The following is a 16,053-nucleotide window of genomic DNA, read 5'->3' on the forward strand; positions in this document are numbered from 1 at the left end:
ACATGGTTTGCAAAGGGTCTTCTTTTCCTTGACATCAAATGTGAAATATATCCAAATATCTGTTCTTCTCTTTCTCCCAAATGTTGACATTTCCATACAGTTTATGAGACATGCAGTAAGTGTGAATGTCAGTTAACTTCCTGCTGGGTAGATCAGTTCTATTCAGTTGTGTGCATCTAATCTCCCACTCCCTACCACACAAAGAGATTAGCTGATCCATCGTGCCACTAAAGCATATTTGAATTTGAGTAGTTCTGATTAGATCTCTTCCCAACTTGTCCCACCCTAACATTTTCATCTAGTTTTCATTCATTGATGAAAATGTCAATAGATTTCATCATAGTGTCATCATAAATTGGTTTTTATTTAGTTATTGTCTCGTCAGTGAAAAAAAGTCATTGAAGAATAATTTTCGTCATAGTTTTCGTCAATGAAATTAACACTGCCTCCCTGGAACTCTCTTGGTGCAAAGCCTAAGAGTAAATCTTTTCCCTGGGAAATGAGAGGATGAGTAACAGGCAGAGCTCAGCCCCCTAAGATTTATGATGCGTCTGGCTGGCCTGCATTATCATCCAGGCAGAGCGCCTTTTCAACCCCTGTTCTTAGTAGGACACAGCCATGGACAGCTGAGAAAGGAAGAACTAGCAACAAACCTCCCCAACAACCGAGTGTGCAACTAGAGAACAGATTTGCTCAGCACAGCAGGGTACGCACTGAGAGTAACTCAGAAAGTAAAAGGCTATAGGGAAAGCTAACGACTGGGCCTCAAACTCTGATTGTGGGTGAATTTGCTGTAAAAGATGTAAGAAGAATGTGCAGTAAAAACACCAAAATACTCTGCTTTCCCAAGGATATGATCTCTGACATGGCAGAAAGAATCCTGCATACCATTGCTGCATATATAACTATGAAAACCATCATAGTGCACATAGGGACCAATGATGCTGTGAAAAATGAGACTTTATTGATCTGTTGAACACAGTCATCTCCTTGAATGCTGAGGTGTTTATCAGTGGCCTTCTACCACCAGTCAGAAGAGGAGCTGTTAGATTCAGCAGGTTGTTGGCACTGAACATATGACTTTCAACTGCATTTACCGTCCATTCATGGCACTTTACTGATTTCAACTTTTTACATAATCTTTTTAAGGCAGATGGACTTTGCCTTAAAAAGTCAAGAGTAAAATTTTTTATCTTTAACCTATTTTACTTCCTATGTCACCCATCTGTTCCCTCTGCCTGGCAGGTTCAACGTTGGTGGACAGGCTGACAAAAAGTTACCCAAAACTTCCTTTTTAGGTTAGGTGTTGGGCAAAGAACCCTACCATGTAAAAAAAACTGTGAACAGAAACTGCAAAAGCTTTCAAAATACTTCTGTTGGTTTATAAAGCACTGAATGGTTTAGAGCCAAAATACATTTTTGATCTTCTGTTACATTATGACCCATCCAGACCTCTCAGGTCGTCTGGAACAGGTCTGCTTTCTGTCCCCAACATCAAAACTAAACATGGAGAAGCAACATTTAGTTTTTATGCTCCACATATCTGGAACAAAATCCCAGAAAACTGCAAGTCTGCTGCAACTCTCAGTTCTTTTAAATCAAGGCTGCCACTGCCTTTTATTAAATCAAATTTGAGGCTCTTGATTAATTTTTTGTGCTGCACTGTAAATTTTATTCCTATATTTTATCTGTCTTATTCTATTTTAGCTTATTTTTATTTCAATTTTATTTTATTTCACCAAAAACGTGGTTTCCACAGGTAGATTTTATTCCCTGGACAACACCAATTTCTCTGCCATATATATGCGTAACCAATCTATTTCTTTTTTAATCAGCTTTTTATAAGTAAGCATGAGCACAATAATAGATTGCAGACAGAGAAAGCACAGTGCTGAGCAGCTGGATGAAAGGAGAGATCGTTGTAAAGAGGGAACCATCCTTGTATCTAAAATAATAGAATCCAAATAGAGATGCACCAATCGATCTGCCCGCCGATCAAAATCGGCTGTTTATCAGCTAATCGGCCATGACGAGTGACTGGCCCCAGTCAGTCTCATAAATCTGATTTTTTGCCAGCTGCACTTTGCTTCACGTACACAGCTGCTACAGCACAGACAACACACACAAAACATGCACATTGCACACACAGCACACAGACAGTACAGCCCCACACACACACACAATGTGCACGTCGCTCACACAGTGTGACACTGGAATCGGCAGGTCAGACATTTAAAAATTAGAAATGGCCAAGTAGTAGTGAATGGCTTTACACACTACAATACCCATGAGCCTCAGCTGCCGTTTCTACAGTAGAGAAGCCAGTCAGCATGAGAGTGCCACTGCAGAGCTCAGTCCCAAATATCAGCCAGCTTGTCCATGCAAAAAATGAACAGGACTTTTACATCTGGAATTTCAGACCCTGGAAATAACTTGACTGCTCTAAAACAATAGGTTCATGGATGGTTTATGTCAAAAGTATGTTGATGAAAGCGACATATGGTCTGCTATCAGTTTGTGTTAAGCCAAAAAGAGGACTTAATCTGGTAAAAGCAGGAAGTGTTGCCTCTGTACCACACACTCCTCTAGAGAAGACAAGGATGAGTTAACACCTAGCTCTCATCAAAACTGGTCTTCTCCATGGGCTTTTTGGACCTGGTCTGGGCCTGGCGCCTGAAGGGTTGAGTGGCTGCTGACTCTGAAGCTTCATTGCTATCAAAAGACAATCCCTCACTGTTACATTGATGGCCAGGAAACAGGACTTACCTCCATCAACATCAACTGACAGTGACAATGACAGCTAATACCCACTTAACACTTACCTGTTTCAGATAATCCAGAGAGGAATGTCTTTGTGAGGGACAATATTTTTCCCCAGTACTCCTGAGGTGTCTAAAAGAAGGTTCAATATATTGCAATAAATCTACTGATTAACTGCTAAATGTTGGAAGGATGAAACATGTCATCTTAATTAGAGAAGAGACTGATAAAGATGAGTTATTGTGGTACCTTGAGCCTCCAGCCGTTAAAGTCAGTCCTGTTGAAATACCAGAATGTTTTTCTCCCATTATTCAGAAGATGGTTTGCTGGCTGACCCCAGGAGTTCAACAATGAATCACAGCTGGAGATAAAACACAGCATCACAACAAGATATGCAACAGGCATGTAATGTTATCTGCTAACATTAGCCCGTCTGGTTAACCAGCTACACACACATGGTGTTGCCAGCTCCTTCTTTTCACCTGCTAGCAAGCAGCTTCACCAGCAGGGTGCAACGCTAGAGAATCACCCTATTTCCTCAGACACCACCCTGTTCCATGCAGGCTCCCGGTCCTAACAGTAGGAGCTAGTGCAGCAAGAATCACATAATCCCTTCCCTACATCTATGAGAAGTCTGTCTGTAAAGTCTGAGTCCGTCTTTGAGCAGCCAGCACATGGTGTACACAGCAGTACACACATTTGTGAACACATTGTGAAAAAGGTAAATGGACTGTAAAACTGTGTAGGTCAGAGTGGGATACTATCTTAGCAAATGAAGCTTGTGAGTAAAACGTTCTCACAGCTGAAATGATGGTCAAAAGTGTGAAAATAAGACCCAAGTTGTACAAAACTAAAAAGAATTTTACTTTTAAGCTCCCCACCCAATCATTCTTTAGATAGCAAACTGAGGCTGTCCCTTCAGGAAGAGTACATGCAGCAGTACTCGATCTATTAGTAACAGAGTGGACAGCATGCAGAGAGTCCAGCTATAGTAAATGACCTACTGCTTCATATTCATCTTCCCCCGGGAACAGTGGATAACTGAGGCTCATGGCGACCATCACACATCCAACTGACCACATATCAGTGGCCTCAGAAAATGAAAGGCCCAAAATTATTTCTGGAGACCTGAATGTGGAAGAAAAGCGTTACACAGAATGAGGAACACTGTCATATTTTAAGGATAAAAAATACAATCTAGCACAAGGACAAACTGAATAAACAGAAACTATGGACAGGAAGCACACAGCTACTTATAGTAAAACTTGGTATGGCCAAGCCAAAGTCTTTCAGATTCTTTCTGAAGGGACGTATCCAGTATAGATCACTCTGATGCTCTTCAGTGTGTCGAATGCTTTGGCCACCTGCAAGTACAAGGTCAGTAATTTCAACCTGACACAGTGTTCAGTGCTTTGCTTGCTATCTGATGGTACTGTATTCATACCTGTTGGATGACTCTGATGTTACCAGATGAATTGGGTAATACAACTGAATGTTGTCTTCTAAGCTGATATCCAACATCTGGAAGACTTTCAACACTTCATTTCAAACCAATCAAAAAACTTGACAATATTGCACTGGCCCAAGTTGTGGTGCGTTAAGATCTGCAACATGGAAAACTGGAGACAAGTTTGAAAGTATTAGTTGTATACAGATAGTTCATACGTTCAACTTGTATGAAGGTCAGGTCAGTCGGACTGATGGGGCATTATAGAAAAGGCAGAACATCATACTGTTGTGCTTCAATCTCACGACAGATGGTTCAATTATTACTCACTATATTTTTACAAAGGTATTCTTGTCAATAACTGTGGCTATTACTGTACTATTTGGCACTAACTGAAAGAAATTGCCTTTTTGCACTTGCACTTACCAAATATAACTTACTTAATACTGGGTACTTAGTATACCAGTTACTGCAAAACCTCTTATAGCTGTTAACATCAAAATCAATTAAGTGTCCTACCTCCTTGCTGGCAGTGCCATCGTCTAAGTGTTTGGGGATATTTACAGCCACAATGTCTTTAGTGTCTTTTTTCAAACATTTCAGCACCTTTCCAAAGCTGCCCTCTCCCAGAACCTTCAGGAACTTATATTTTCTGGGGAGTTGGGAGGGGCTCTTGTCACAGGCAGATGATGAGGTTACCCTCATGAGGTTACTCAATTTACTGTCTGCCATTTTTTTCTCTCAGAAGGCTGAAAAGAAATGGAAAAGTTACTTTCATTCACTTTAAAGGACCACAACAGTGTTTTAATTCCTTTGCTACAGCTTGTGTGTACTTTCTCTTTTGTACCATCCATTGGCTTCCATCCTTTGAAGAACATGTAAAACCACTGCTTTGGCCCTTTACATAGACTATTATGTATCTAGCTCACGTTACACACCTCAGTGTTCACCTGTCTGTCTGAGCTCTTATCAAAATAGAGTGCATTCCCGCCAGGTGTTAGAACTTAATTGAAAGCCCGGTGCATCTCATACAGATGCCAAAGGGTACCTTGTGCGTGGGTATCAGACGCCGAGGGGCATGACAAAGCAGTGGTGTTTGACGCCCTGGGACTGGGAACAGGCTCAAATATTAATATACATCAATCCAAATATGCTGACAATAGAATGAGAATAAAGTGGATGTGTTCTCATGTGTGCTGCAGCTGCTGGCATACCAGTGCTGCTACTTATTAATATAGGATAATTAATACATTTAAACTCTGCAGTTCTACTCATCCTCTGAATATTTGAAAGTCCTCATTTATGCTTTTAAGTACTTATAATATCCTTAAATAAACAGATACAAAATCAGGTTTGGAAATTTGCTGGTTAGAAAAGCATGCAAGTTTTACCACTGTTTCGTCTAAATATTTAAATGATGGATGTAGTTATCCACATTGTGCCAGCTTTGTGTAAAGTAAGCAGGACTGTGTGTAAACCTGTTTTAAAATGTTTTCATCAACATGTTTTGTTTGTTCATGGCATACAGGATGTTGATGCAGAGGACCTCTGGTTATCAGAGGATATTTTACACACTGAATATATGGAAACACGTCCATGTGCAGAACTGGCGACTGAAAATATTTAGAGAGTCTAACCTGTCTAACTTGAGTTCAAACTTTTATGTAATGAAAATGTCTGGACAGATCTGATGGAGCTCAGGATGCATCGTGAGGATAGAAGCTTTACTTTAAATGATTTTATTGTTAAATGTGGAATCTATGAGTAACAGCTTTCCAGACTGTTAAGAAAATTCAGAACATTAATTATCATAGATCCTGAAAGATCCTGTCGCCATGTTGGAAGATTTAAATAATTAATGAAGTTTCCTCTGCTGTGCCATCTGCGCGTAAATGATGCACAGCCCCTCACTCAAACCAGACTGTAGATGAAACACGCATCATTCCTGCTGCTGTGTGATGACCACAGCTGTTTAATGAACATGGAAAAGATCCGACATTCTACAAGTTGTTATGGGAAACTTATTCATCCAACAGAACATATTTCACTTCAGTAAAGTGAAATAGGTTCCATTACTCTTTGGTTAATAATGTCATCAGGGGTTCATCATCAACAAAAGGATGCAGAATCACTGTCTATCTGGCTAGCTAGTGTTAGTTGGGAACTATTTATGCAGTCTTACTGTCACAACATCTCCTAGAGTCACTTGTTAGCATTTAGCAGGCATGGACCTGCAAAGCTTCCAGGACATTGGATTTTTTTTAAGAGCCCACAGCACTTTGTATGACCTCTGGTGTGTTTTTGTGCCTTTCTGACTGGTCTTTGGCTAATAGCAGGATGTTTTAAACTTCTCAACCACAGTCTGTGGCAGCATGCCTTGTTTTTGTCAGCTACTGTATCCTTAATGCATTGTTTACTGTAGACTCAATGTGCCTGTGCAGCACAAGTGCAAAGCTGATAAAAAGCACAGCATGTTAACCATTTTTTCAGTATTGTAGACAGGGCTATATGCTGACTTTGTTTTTATTTAGGAGCACATGTGCCCCAAGTTAAAACTTTTAGAAGCATGGTCCAAAACTTAGCATGGACAAATAACATTTTTGAATGTTTGTGTATGCAGACATTAAATTTAGAAATTATTATGTACGTATTAAGTTATAAAATTAATTTACTCATTAAGAATATTGATATGCTAATTCTTCTGTAAGTCTCATCTGCCTGCTGACAGCAGACTGTAGTCTTGGGATAGACTGTCCTGGATCTACTGATAAAGCATCTCTGCAACATAAATGCTGTTGTGCCTAAAATTGACTGCTGAAAAATTAAAGTGGCAAAAAAGTGCTGAAACTTCAACTTCAACAAGCTCTCAGAAGTTGAAAGTTGAAGGTTCCCTCAGCTTATTCCAAGGCCTTACTTTTCTCTGTTACTTGTTTTGCATTTCTCACATTGAGACTGCAGAGGATGAATTCAGCCAAAATCGACACATGATAAAGATGCAGGTAGAATGTAGAAAGAAGAAACCTAACATTGCCATGCTCTAGGATAAAATGAAGAGACCTGAGCAAGAGAGGTGTTTGTGAAAGGAAGACGCACCCATGAAATACTGATCCTTTACCCTCCCCTGCACTTTCCAGCTATTGTAAGTAGATGCTAACCCTTTCATCATGCGTGGAAACATAAGCTATAGATTAGAAATGCAATCTCAAACTTGATCTCTCTTCTAAGATCTCTTTCTCAAAAACAGATTTTTTCAGAAATGATGTCGAAGTACAAGATTGACATGGGCAGAAGAATTCTGACAGCATTTTGAATGAGTGCAGAGCGAATTTTGATGGAGACAGGAAGAAGAGGCATAGCTGGGGTTCTGCTGGCAAAGTATAACACAGCACTTCCATCACATGCTGAAGAGGCATGCAAAGGTGAACTGTAAAACTGTTACATAAGTTAGATCAAGGTTTGACCCGTAATTTTATTAGTTATAACACTGGTGCTATTAATTTTATTAGTGGTACATAATTTGGTCACATCTGTTTTATTTCTTAACACATCAAGCTCCCAACAGCTGTTATGCGACTGCTGAAATTACTTAAAAATCCCATCTAAATTTAGTGGTGATGTTGGCACAGATTCTTAAGCAAAGAGCATCATTGATTTTTCCCTTTTAATGCATGCTTGCTTTGTTATTTTTCAATTTCTCTTTTAATGTTAAGCACATATTGCTAAGTACTGAACATTTGCATGAAAATGTGCTAAAAATTAATTTGGTCAAAGTATCAAAGGTGCTGGGACATTGATTTTGTCACTGGTGGACTCAGAGGAGGGGCAAGTGCCCTATAGAGGGCCTCTGTATGTGACAACCTGGAATGAAGTGCCTTTTCAGTGGAAGAAAATGTGATAGTACCTTGTAAAATACCCCAACAAGATGTAATGCTGTGCCCTATGAGTTGCTGTTGTGGTCCCTTTAGGGTGCCTTCTGTGGGAGAAAAACATTGTGAAGTGCCCTTCCAGTGAAGAAAATGAGATACTTGCCCTATAAGATGCATTTATAATCGAGTAAACTCGCCGTTAGGGTAGAAATGGATGTATCCTTTATGTTAGCTGACCATTAGGAAAATAAAGCACCCTTAAAAACATGTTGTGGTTGTTGTAGCTGACATTATTCCATTCAGTTGATTTTGATACAGCACTACTCACTAGCTTGCTCAGTCACACCCCCATAGATTATTCTATTGTCTTTGGGTCAGTGCAGTCTAAGCTGCAACCTTGATACTACTACAGTTTGTGAGATAGGTCGCATAGTAAGGCTTTTTGCAATTAAAATGAGTGTATGGATTAAATTTGATTAATGATGCATTACTGATGTATGTAGACTGTATTTTCTGAGTCGGTTTTATATGCAGGCCTGTCCAACATGCGAACATGCTAAACAATATGCTAGAGGGGTAAAAGCTGGTTAATTAGATACATAGCCTACTTAGCCAACTGTGTATTAAATATTTGGCACAAACTGGAAATCAACCTTTTGCTGTATAATAAAACCTGTAAAGGAAATCATTAGAGTATTCTTTATTCAAAATGTGTTTACAACCCTTTAGCTTGGATTAACTTGCACTTGTAGAGAATGCCAAGAAGAGACAGAACATTGAAGACAATATAAAGGGATCTGCAAAATACAGCTAGAGGCTTAAGGGAGGAGATGAGAGAGATGAAGTATGTTTGCATTAGCCATTAGTAATTAGATGGAATGCCCAGTAGGACTTAAACCTCTGCCTGGGCATGTTAAACAAGTTTTACATTTTTCCTGTCCTTTCCTAATGTATCTTGTCATGAAACTGTCATGAAATGTGGAAGAGAACACTTTGAGTAGCCCTGCTAACAGACAAAACTCCTCAAATAAATGCTCCATTGCCAGTGTTAACTGCATCAGTCGACTGATCGTTCTCCAAATTGAAGCTGATCAAGACCCAGCTTAGAAACAGAGACTGTCAGATCTTCTTCTGTTGTCCATTGAAAGGGACATCCCAACTGATCATAGAAATGTCTTTAACATTTACAAACGCATGGCCAAAACAATTCTCCTTTGATTTCACAAATCTCCTTGACAAGACTGCTCAAAACAGCTAGTTCTCAAAATGTTAATAGTTCCATGTATTTACTACAGATGTGATGGGAGAAATAAATATTTAAAACGGTACCCGTTCCCTGTATTTTATTACAGAGATGTTTGCAAAACAAATGTTTAAAAAGTAAATCCTTTTTAATACAGAGGTGTTGTTTTCCTTATATTCTGAATCACCCTATTAAACAAGCAGCTAAAAAAACCCCAAAGGTTTCATTTTATTGCTATATGAATCTGAGAAAAGCAAGCAATTCTTAGCATTTGTGAATCTCTATCAATCAAATGTATTTTTACTTAAAGAACTTAAATGAATACTCCACTATCAAAATTAGTGTGTGTGGTGGTAAATTGTGGATTTCTGAGTTGGCTGTGAAATGACTCATCTGGTGGTGACGAGTGTGCCAGTAAGTCATCACATGCTTTTGAAAAATTTAAAGTAATTTTAGTACTGCTTTTGTAAATTCTAGTCTTATTTATTTATTTGTTTTACTTGTTTTTCATTGCTTATTTATTGTGTAATTTGTTATTTATTTAATGCTTTTTAAATAATGTTTATTATTAATTTTATACTTCATTATTGTATTCTTATTTAAATTCTTAATGTATTACAGAAAAAAAACATTGAATAAATTATCCTTGAATTAAATTTGATTTGCTGTTGTAATCTTTTGGTTTATTAGTAGTAGTAGTAGAAGTAGTTGTTATTGCAGCAGTAGCAATAACAGGCCTCAGAGCGCCCCCAAATTAGCTTAAATTCCTTGAGGAACCTCAGATATAGGAAATGGTGCTTTGAAGCACCCAAAGTGGTTCCAGACCAGGCTGGAAAAAAGGGTTCCTCACGGAACCTCATAAACGACCTCAAGTTCCTAAGAGAACCGATGTGTTTAAAAGGGTTCTGCCAGTGTGGCAAACTGAGGATCCCTAAAAGGGGCCTTGGGTATCCGTTAACTTTTACTGTGTACTCGGTGCATTATAAGCTTAAGACAACCACTGTAATATGCATCATGGAACAAATAATTTCTTAAAATTAAGATTTGGCCTGATGAATATGACTATATGTGAATCCACAGGTTATTTCCAAGTTTCTTTTCAAAAGCCCCTGCAACAGGAAGAAAAAGATTTTGCTCTCCCTGTAGGATGGTCAGCAGCAGTGGGAAGATTGTAACCCTGCAGTTCTATATGCTGAACGAAAACACAGACAGGACACCAACAGTAAGTAGTAACGCCTGGGACACACTGGATGCGTGAACCTCAGCAGTGCGTGTGCGTCGTTGAACTGCTGCGTCTCGCATGCTTGCAGCATCCACACTGGAAGCGTGTCTGCTGCGGCGCTTCTGCAGCAGCCTCGCGTGTCACGTGGGCTCGCACATCTAGTGTGTCCCACGGGTGAGTTAACACTCCTCCTTGCTGGGATGGTAAGACACACCATCACACTGCCCAAGTCTGCTGACCACTTTGAGGTAAATTAAGCCAACCTGGATTAATTAACTAGTTTGTTTTTGTACAAAACTAACTTTGAGAACTGAAAATGTATCATGTATCCTCAATACTTCTACCTAAAATTTGGTGAGGTATCTGAATACACTCGTAAATTCTTCAAAACATAGAATATGGATGAAGGGTATACTTCTTTCATACAATGTGGTGTATTGTGTTTTGTACAGATTTCAAGACTCGTTACGAGTTAGAACCCGAAACTTGAGAATATATCAGGAGGCTGGCCGCAGTATAAAGCCCATGGTATTGTAGCTATACACTGAATAATTTATTCATGTTTTTATTCTTCATTTATTCACTCATTGCTCATTGTTTCAGATGGATCGGGACAACACAAACTTTCAGTTATCTCCCCAGGAGCTGAAGGTTGTAATGCCCACTTTTTAAAATAACCGGAGGAGGAAAGAACACCATCTACACTCCTCCTTCTTCCACTCCAGGATGACTTAGATACATCCCCCCTTCCTCCAGACACACATGAATTCCAAAAGATGCCTAAAGCAACTTGTAGAGTCTGTGGATCTAGGATGCCATTGCAAGTGTTGGCTGTGCTTGAGGAGTCCTGTGTGGACCAGCCATCATCAGGGGATGACTTTGATCTTCATGGAGGGGTAATTCAATTTGAACAGCTTTTGATTTTTCTCATCATTTTAAGGCAGGATTTAACAAGTGTAACCCCTAATATCTTTTTTAAGTATTTCCCTAATGTGACAATTGTTGCTGAGTCCATTCCAGCAGAATCTAAACCAGGGACTAGTAATACCACACTAAGCACAACAATGAGACCAAATTTGGTAGTACAAAACATTTAAAACCAGCCCTAGGAAGATAAAATTGTCATGCAAGCAACTGCAATTATTTAATGAATTGAAGTCATTTTCTTGTCTTTCCGTGCTACTGCTTTTACATTTAGGCTGCATATCCAGTATGTCAAATGGAATACCCAGTGGATTATTTACAAGCCCATGCCAACTCATGCAGACAGGTGAAAATAGATACATTATTTTTTCTCTGTAAGAGATAAACAGAAAATTCCTTTTTAGAATGTGTGAAACTTGGAATAAAGGTCATGATCATTAAAAGTTAAAGTACTGGAAGGAGAAATTATGTGCTATTAGTATATATGGCCTCAGAGAAAATCAGTAGCATTAATTAAGCATTGTTCTGACTCTGGTTATTTTAATCCCATTAGAATCTGAATAAAAACTACAAATTCTGGGATGTATTACCTTTAGTAATTCAACAATACAGAGGCTCCCCAGTAATATTGATGTTGTTCCCTTCTACTGTATTCTTCTAACGTAACATAAAGGCTTTACCACACTAACTGCAACCTTCTTGCATCAAAAAAAATAGAATAAATAGATCTGAGGTTGGTGTTAACAAGATAAGAAAACAAATGTGCCCCATGGACTTAATGATGACACAAGGTTAACATAATTGCTGTCTAGCAAGATAGTTCACATGGCATCATATTAAGGTTAAACAAGGCAAGGCTTGCTAGAATAACAACAACCATGATAAGGAAAGGTAACGTTATACACTGCTGTTTTAATCAATACAGCTGTCTGCATGGGCTGCGTAATGGCTCGTGTTTCACTCACACTAAATACACATAAACGTGAACTGAAGTCTATTTTCCTCTGTTTATGTATGTAACTACAGTTATTGTGTATTGGGTTCTTAGTGCTTTTAAATGTGGGTGACCTACACTCAACACTGCACCTGATGCACTTAGTGTAGACACAGATGGAGCACTCGCTGCTGCTTCTCTGCTAACATGCTACTCAGACTATGCCTCAGACTATGCCTCTCAAAAGTCTATAATATTTCCTCTCCTCTTTGTTGTCAATAAAAAATAAAGAGAGATTTTGGTACAGTTTTTATTTTTAAACTACATTTTAGTCTTTTTTTTGTGACAACATTATTGCATGTTGATATAGTCACAGTTAGTGTTTGACACTGGTGCCGTCTGGAAAAAAAACAGTTGACTGACATATTTAGTCATAGTTTTCGTTAACATAATTAACATCATTGTGTAATCATGTTTTACTTGACAGTCTGGAGGAAACGCCTTCCTGGGTGGATTAGGGTGACCACGTGTCCCACTTTATGCGGGACTGCACAGCATTTTTATCCCTTGTCCTGTCCTTGCCGGCTTTAGTTTTCAAAAGTCAAACCACTGCAGGACAGATACTTTTCTAAAATCTGGCTTTTATCCAATGGCTATGTAGAAAGCAGGGGAAGCTGTCATCAGAGGGCTGTGTTTGATGTCAATCAAACTGTGCACATGTGGGTCAAGTGCAAGTTAACCCGTCACCACCTTTGCTGCCTACGTTATGCCCAATGAGGTACACATGGGGGGGGGGGGGGGTACATGTGAAGCGACATAGTACATGCGACATGCGAGTCTCACAAGAAATGTGTGGCTCCAAAAGAGATGTGCCGATCTATGGATGCATTCCTACTGAAACCCAAAGATGATTGCCAGACAGATAAGGTAACAGCAGCTGAAATAACTAGTGTTTACCACACTGTGCAGCACTCCCAATCATACAGGTCAGCAGACTGTGGTAGTAAGCTAGCACCGTCCATTTTTCGAGACTCGGAGATTGTGGTCGTATAAAAACAGCGTCCGTAGTTGCAGATGTACTTGCACCTGAAAATTGTTTGAGAGAATTAAAAACACAGTGGTTTAACTCCAGAGTGACAAAAATGCACACACTGCCTTTTGTCAGTGGCTTCAGATGCTTCTAATTATGGCACTGCAAAACTTTTCCCACTGGTATTGACACTGATATTGGACACCAGCGTTGGGTTAGAAAAGCAAGATCCTTGACTTTTATGAGGATAATGATGAGTCATCTTCTAACATACACCACCAGGTTATGAACAAATGAAAAGAAAATGACCTGCAACTGGACATGATTTCAGCATGCACTGCCGATAATGCAAGTGTAAATTACAGCAAAAACAATCCTGTTTTCCAGAAGCTAAAAGCGAACAACAGCGGCATCATAAAGGCAAACTGTATGGGCCACATAGTGCACAACTGTGTGTGTCATTTTTCAGCATCCTCAAAACGTACAGAAGAATTGACAGCAGTGTGTGCATTTGTGGAAGAAGATTATCAGATTGTACTGAGACGTGTACCCACAAGACGGTTAAGTTTATGGCCTGCTGTCAAGAGGCTACACGACAGCTGGACAGCTATAAAGAGCTATTTCTTGTCACTGGGAGAGGATCAGCGCCCAAAGTCACTGTGGCAGCATCTTATATTACACTTTATTTAATGAGGAAGTCACACTGAGATGAGATCTAATTTGCAAGTGAGACCTGAGTACAGAGTAAAAGAAAATAATAATAAAAATAAAATATTATGATAATGGTAATAAAGCAGCAATTTAAAATAGTAGTAAAAGAAAATGTAAATATACCTTCATACAGACAACAGCGTGACAAATTATAAATACGTGAATTCTATAATATCTATGGCGTATGTCTAAAAAAGAAATAAAAAATACAAGCATGTGATGTAAAGCAATTACACCTAAAATCAATAGAACCTCTAACCAAATTTTTGAATTGCCCTATCGATATCAGTGTGTCAAGTTTCAGTCTACTCTGTAAATTATTCCAGACGAATGGAGCAAAATATTTTAAGGCTGTCTTGCCAAGACTAGTATTTACTGCGGGAATATATAGTGTCAGCAAGTCCTGAGAACGGGTGTTAAAAGTAGAATGTCTTGGGCACAGGAGTGACAATAAATAAGGTAGTAAGTTTTGAAGTGGTCCTTTATAAATGAATAGATAAAAGTGTTGATCTCACCTGACAGAGAAGGAGGGCCAGCCTGTCTTACAAGACACAATGATGGGTGCCATGTGGGTCGTCAGTAATAAATCTAAGAGCTGAGTAGTAGACAGCATCTAATTGTTTAAGATTAGAAATAGGAGCATGTCTGAATAACTTTAATATTGTGGTGTTTGGAAGGCACAATCATGCCATGTGAAATTCACTTATTTGGACACGTATAAGGACAAAGTATATATGAACACTTTTAATGCATTGGAAAGTTCCATGATCGAAATGTATTAATGTTACCTTTCTTTTTTGGATATACTACCCTGGGCTTGCCCTCAATTTTATATGCCATATACTCTTTTTAAAACACCAATAGTATACTTGAAAGAATGGAAACCATGACTTAAATCCCATGTCAGCAACCTGTCTGTTCTGTATTACTGTACACAGTTTAGCCATATTCAGTGTTGATGAGAAGAAGCACTTCACTTTTAACAGGTATTGGCATAGAAAAAGGGAATACCTGAGTGCAAACAGACTATCGCATAAAACCTTAAAGGGGAGATATTATGCTTTTCCTTATTTTCAGACATATATTAAATGTCACAATGTGGGATGTTCATGTTAAAAGTGGCAAATGACGATGTAAATGTATATAGCAGTAATCCCTGTGAGCAAAAAGCAGCAACTTCAAACTGCTCTGAATGCTTTCAATGTTTCCAACTTTTTTTTCTACTTTCAGCCCGAGCTGGCATCAATTTGTGATGGATTTCTATATATTGACATCTGCTACGTGCACAGCATGCAAATTTGCTGCTCTGCTCCGCGAGTAGTTATCCAAGCCATTACTCCATTACACAGCACAGCAAAGTAAAATAAGTAGTTTACCTGTTGGAGGTGTGCTGGTCATCTGCACCTCGTCATCAAACATCATCATCACTGTGGCTGTTTCTGCTTGTACTATTCCTCCCTGAATTATTTCTAATTGATCCGCTGAACAAATAGCTCCAAATAGCTCCATATGTTGTTGTTTCGACCGGTTTTTAGCACCGCTAACAAAACTCCTCTAATTCAGTGGGGAACACGTTTTTACTTTCTTTGAAGCAGTAAAACAAGAAACGTTTGGTTTGCATTGACGTAAAGTTACACAACTCTGATACGTAAAGCTGGCCAATCACAAGTGGGCTCATCAGGAGTCTGGTCATTATTGCCTGACCAGACTTTGTGTTTTGTTTATCATTCCCTTTTGCTGCCATTGTGCCATAACTGGGTTTCCATATTTTGGTGATATAGTTGCCTTTTTAAAAAAATGAAATATCATTCCCCAATTTTTGATTAAATAAAATTTATACCATGATCTGGGTGAATACTCTTTTCTGATTGGCTGGCAGGTGTGCGTTAAAACCATTTATTGCACACATAGTTTAA

The 16,053-nt window shown here is 38.9% G+C and overlaps 1 long non-coding RNA gene across 2 annotated transcripts; it reads right to left on the reverse strand.

The window, feature by feature from the left end:
- Window positions 1–1,563: 1,563 nt before the first annotated feature.
- Window positions 1,564–15,554, reverse strand: LOC121908684. 2 transcript variants are annotated; one of them, XR_006099292.1, is made up of 7 exons: window positions 15,514–15,554; window positions 4,727–4,956; window positions 4,205–4,379; window positions 3,765–4,124; window positions 3,010–3,121; window positions 2,823–2,892; window positions 1,564–2,712 (listed from the first exon to the last, which is right to left on the reverse strand). It is a non-coding gene; the product is annotated as an uncharacterized LOC121908684 (long non-coding RNA). The 2 variants fall into 2 exon arrangements; XR_006099291.1 differs by lacking the exon at window positions 15,514–15,554 and adding an exon at window positions 8,109–9,784.
- Window positions 15,555–16,053: the final 499 nt, after the last annotated feature.

This window comes from Thunnus maccoyii, chromosome 12 (genome assembly GCF_910596095.1).
Source record: "Thunnus maccoyii chromosome 12, fThuMac1.1, whole genome shotgun sequence".
Classification (NCBI taxonomy): domain Eukaryota; kingdom Metazoa; phylum Chordata; class Actinopteri; order Scombriformes; family Scombridae; genus Thunnus; species Thunnus maccoyii.